Source organism: Periplaneta americana, unplaced genomic scaffold, assembly GCF_040183065.1.
Source record: "Periplaneta americana isolate PAMFEO1 unplaced genomic scaffold, P.americana_PAMFEO1_priV1 scaffold_23, whole genome shotgun sequence".
Lineage (NCBI taxonomy): Eukaryota > Metazoa > Arthropoda > Insecta > Blattodea > Blattidae > Periplaneta > Periplaneta americana.
The window spans coordinates 578,687-584,800 of NW_027185504.1; positions in this window are offsets into that span (position 1 = coordinate 578,687).

The following is a 6,114-nucleotide window of genomic DNA, read 5'->3' on the forward strand; positions in this document are numbered from 1 at the left end:
TTTTCAGTTATTACAGTAATGAGAATGGATATGTTACGCATAACGGAACGTATTAAATATAAATATTAATAATGAAACGTATTATAGTACACAAATTGCATTCAAGTGACATGTTTACATAATGTTTCCACACTGGACGTGTCTATGAGTCATAATTTATTGTTGCACCATAGTTATGAGTTAGTTCACTATCATCATAATTAATAGGTTATCTAGAATTGTTGCTCATTCGCTGTTTGAAGGTCACCTGATCTCTTGATGTAAACTCTCCCACAGGAAACGCAAGTTCACTACTGCTGACCTTTGTTACGTCATATTTGATAACTAAATACCTCACTCAGGGGTGTAGCAATGAAAAAATTCAGGGATGTAACAATCATTCACACTTCACATATAATATTTTACAGATGTTTTTGCAGTTCAGATTTAACGCACATGATAGCCTAATCTAAATCTGATTCAATTATCTAAGCAGGCCTACGCATTTCTTCCATACAGTTCAAACAAATTACATGTTTAGTAAGTCAAAGAAAATAGAGGCCAGCGTCGTGAATTTCTGCTTACATCATAGGCTGAGCATAACTGTTCCAGGACATTCACAGCAGATTTAGTTCTATTATAAAATGATATTATTTCATGTTTCTAGCTGCCTCCCGTTTCCTCATCCATTGCCTTATCATAATGCATGGTTGATAATGCTAACAGTGTTTTTTTTTTCTTTGTACATACGAAGTAATTGTGCAGCGTTCATTGAATCCAAACAATGTACTGTTAACTTGCCTGTCTTAGTAGTTGTGAAATGAGGAGGGATTTCTCTTTTGTTTTCTTTCTATTTTCCTACAAGTGTAATTTTGTCATTTTCTAGAAGATCTAAACACAGAGGTACGCTCATGAAACTGTTATCGGTGGTCACATTTCTTCCTGTTCCTTTGATGGGATGAACCAGCCTCTTCACCACTGCATGTGCACTGTTACTTCGGTGAAATGGACAGTCTGGTTGAATACCAGCATAAATTTCCAAGTTATGAGTGTAATATGTTTTCACATCCACCTTAGCAAAAATTTTGATCCAACATTTTGTTGGTTTAGTAGGTATATGCTCTTCATGGGACATCGTCCTCTGAATGCAACCAACTGCTCGTCTATAGTTACATATTCGCTTGGACTACAGCACTTTTGTGAGTTCTGAACAAATAACTCTAATACTTCACGTATAGCAGCCAATTCATAAATTTCTTTCCTTTTCTTTTGTCATAAATGTTATCAAAGAGTAAACATCGTAACAAAATTTAGAATCTATTGTAGGTCATTATCAGGTAAATTGACTCTATTCCTGTGCCATTTTTATCCCATAGTTCTCTTACGTTCAGTCTTCCCGATTTCAAGGCGCCAGCAAAATACAAAATACCCAAGAGTGCCTCAATTTCTACGTCATTTGTTAATTTGCAATCTCTGTCACGTCCGTAATTACGCTTCACTTTTTCAATACAAATATTAGTACCCTTACAATTACATTGATTATTGTCTGATCAATAAAGCAGTCAAAACTCTCTGTGTGGGTCCGCGCAATTCTTGCAGCCCTTTTAGGGCTCGATAAATGAATCACTATATTTTGTGCTCGTCTTCTCCCTCGTTGAGCTACTGGTTCTTCCTGCCAAATTGTCATCTTTTTTCTACCCGTATAGCAGTTTCCATCATTTATAGACATTAGTCCTTCATCATCACCACCACCATCATCATCATCATCATCGTCTTGTTCTGAATTAGAATCGTGAACTTCATTCTAAAGATCTCCCCTGTTGCTTTCATCATCACTTTCATTTTCAATGCCATCATCCATATCTTCATCCAGCCATGTGCAAATGTTGTTTGTAGTTTCCGTACCCATTGGAGCAAACTGCGAAGAGGATGGAACGATGTCACACATATTTTCATAAACTTACTGCATTGCATCACTTATAACCATATTAAAAACTATTTCACTTACCTGAACAAAAAACTGACGTCAGTACTCGCGTGGATTACAATGGTAATCCACTCGGAAAAATTGTGCATCACTTTATAAAACTTCGTATAACTTTCCAAAGGGTTGCGGCAAATACGTCTAAACACCAGTAATGCCTCACTTAGACTGTGACGAGAAATTGCATTGACGCTCAACTACGCAGTGCTGCAGGCAGTGACGTAATAGAGGATTAAATATCAGTGGATTACTATTGTAATCCACGCGAGTACTGAAGGGTTAACCAGCACATATTATGCAGTTAACAAATTTATGGGTCGAATTATGGCTTTCTTCCAATAAAGGCCAAGTACTTCAAAACATTCAAAAGAAACCTAATGATTTACAAATGTTCCGGAACATTTCCAGACACATACAAACTTTCTTAGCAAGAGCCAGGACAGGCCATATTATCACTCAGAAGTATCTTCACCGTTTTAATCTTGTTGACTCTAGTAGTTGTTGCTGGTGCAACAATAACGAAGATTTGGAACATATCTTCTTAAACTACCCTGTCACAAACATCCATAGAACTAATCTAAAATCTGCAATCCCTATAACCTTGGACAATTCTCTCCAATACATATTGAATACATTTCATCTTTGGAATGTGGCTGCAGAAATATACAACCAGCATCGTGCTTTTTATGCATCATTTGTAAGAAGAGGAAATTCATAGTGAAACATAGTGGAACACGTGTTGACAGCAAATAGCTGGATACACTACGAAGATAGATAGATTCTTTGAGATATTTCAAACAAAAAAAAGTTAAATACAATTTTGCTCGTTTTTTGCGTCCTTTTCGAGGTAAAAATTGTTTTATATGAAACAATTCATAGTGTGTTTTGTGAAAGCCATTTACTTAATTCCCAATAAGCTCAGTCAATTTAAGAGTGTAGTGTATTAAGATAATAAACTATTGAAAGAATTTTAGTTTTGTTCTTTAAATGTGCAGAAATTTGATCAGAACAAATGTAACATTGTAAAATTCCTTTGCAGGAGATTCATATATAGCTAAATTCCGTAAGTCCAAGTGAAATTTGTGGTGATCAGAAGCAAGTTTTGGCAAAGTATACACATCTTTTTCTGTTAGAATTTCATTGTTTTTCATTAATCATCATTCTGTTAGAGATAGACCCACCTCCCATGATGCACCACAAGCAATACTAGGATGGCTAGACAGCTAAACGATTTACACAGTTTTGACACATTGTTCTTATTTACGTAAAATGATCAAGAACAAAACTCTCCGAATTTTGGAGATAGGGAATCAAAACATTCTATTTTTCTAAAGAAGCATTAATATGTATTTCGTCATATTGAAACTAAAATCTTACGAAATAAATTTTCAAGTGTTTTAACTGAATGAAACAGTTTTTAATACGACAGGAAATATTTTTAAACTTCCATTATATTATTATAAGAATAACTGGCTCAATTTAAGAAGTATCTACGACATCCAATTACTTGCCACAGTAAAGCTGTATAAAATCTGTATGAATTCAGTAGTGGTAGGTCTATACAACAAAAATTGGTGTCGTACTTTTTAAATATATATATATATATATATATATATATATATATATATATATATATATAATAATTGCTTACCCCTTTGTAATATTCCTGAAGTGCTGATTTATTAGCAAACCAGTCCGGATACCCAATCAACTCCTTCATGGCTTCTGCTTTGTCTTGTGCCACCTGGCGGGTGTCAGGATCCATCCAGTCTACATCATTTATTGATGAACTGAATTGTGATCGAATATTTTCCACCATAGCACTCTTTCCTGTGTAACATTAGCCACCTCTGGACACATGAATTATACTGTACATTGCTTCGTTTCAAAATGCTTCTTTTTTACTTCTGAACATGTTAAACGATGTGAGAATAACATAATAACATTCGATTTTTTCATAATAGCTTTAAAAAATAGTCTCATAATGTATCTATGAGCGAGCAGATTTTTATTTAAAGAATAAATAATGAGAGAAATAGAGGGAGAAAGAGAGAGAGAGAGATAGCAGGAGAGAGAGAGAAAGAGAGATAGAAGGAGAGAGAGGGATGGGAGAAGAGGGAGAGAGAGGGATGGGAGAAGAGGGCGAGAGAGGGATGGGAGAGAGAGAGAGAAGAATAAAGAGTGAGTAAATCCTTTAATGTTTATTGTAGAGAGAAAAACAATGAGGAAGTTTTTGGTTTCAGTTATCTCAGTAGCATTATTTCATAAATTATTATTATAGGTACCTTTTTTATAATAAAATTAATAAATACACACAATTAACCCTTGGCAAGCTGGTGGGGTCCATTTTATACTTCGTACTCATTTACCATACAGCATGTGCATTTCAAGCCAGCTTGTGGAGGGTTAATATGTGCAATAAAATTAATACTCATTACTAAAAAGTACAGTAGAAATACAATATTAAAATTTTATGAAGGTTTGACTGTTCCAATGCTGAACAAACATCTCCAAAATTTTGATTGCAACCAATATTTACAATTACTTCGACCACTGGCTTGTTACACTTTAAGGCAATCAGAGAAATACAGCAAAATGAAATGGATTAAAAATTACATAACTATCATTATAGAAGACATAATTAAATGGCATGGACATTTATGGGGAACAGTAGTATACATTCAATCACATTTCCGATATGCAAATATAAACCAAATCATCATTATTTTTTTTTATTGTGTGTTATGAACAGTTGCTTTAACTACAATGTCATTTCGCGACTGTCAACTATCTGGAGTGTTGAATTATTATTGTTGATACATTGAATTGCTGTCATCTATTTTTTTTTTATTGTCATGATGTTGATTTGTACATAAGTTTCAGCCTTATATATAAATAAGGCCTTTACTTTAAAGTAATATAAGTAGATATTAAAGTGATTTTTAGTTCCAACTTAGTTATCCTTTTCTTGAAGGCATTTAATTAATCAAATTTCACTTCAGGTAGCCAGAGCTCGAATGAGAGGGTTAGGATGATACAGCAACTTTCGAGAAAAGTTATTTGAATCATAAAATGATTCAGTCTGTAACATATCTTGGAGCTGTGCATTTGATGTAGTATATAGTCAGCACCAGTGACTTTTAAGCAGACTAATCGTTGGATTGCATGTAGTCTTCTGATGATTCTTGGATGAGCGGAATTCCAAACTTCACAACCATATGTCATCACTAGACATCGGATTTTTAGGCACTAAAAATTGCAGTTTTAGGCGCCTAAAATAAGTTCAAAATTTGTAAAATTAGGCTCTATTTTAATGAAAATAGGCATTTTAGGCACATCAAGGTATCATACTTATTTCTTTCACTGAAATGTTTACTTATACACTAAAATACGCACAAAAAAGTATGTTTAAACATTGAAAAAGAATACTATATTATATTTATAAACAGAGCTGCACAAATTTAATATATTGAAACTAATGAAATAATGATTATTGATATCAAGATTACTCATTTTAAGTTATTGAAATTCAGTTCCATGCTCAGACTTTATTATAATTATCTGCACAGTACACCACCAGAATTTTTTCTAAATTCTCCACAGTTAACCTTTGCCTTTTGTCACTGAGAATCATTTTGAAAGCAGAAAAACTTCTTTCAACCGAAACTGATGTGAGAGGCGCAAATTTTAAATTAGGTACAATAGAAACATCAATACTTACTGGAACATTTACACTTTCCCCCGATATCACTCTTGATACTTTTTCCAACAATGAAAATCCTACATTCTTATTTAATACGTTGTCCCACTTATTTTTAACTTTTTTTTCCCAGTTTCGCCCAAAGCAGAATGTATGTTCACTTGAGCTTCCTTTACTATTGCTGTTTGGCTACTAAGAGATTGTTTTTCACGTTCTAATTGTTCAATGCTTGCAGGTATGAAAGAAAAGTTTGATGTGATGTAGGCAATATCGTTTTTCACTCGTGAGTCATTCAGACAATCTTTCACTGCTTTCACACACGCTGCACTATCAGTTTCAGGTAATTTATCAATAACTGTGACCACTTCTTTAAAATACTTAGAATAATACACCACTGACTGAATCCAGGTTACCCATCGTGTAACAACCGGCTGAGGTGGGAGTGGGATAT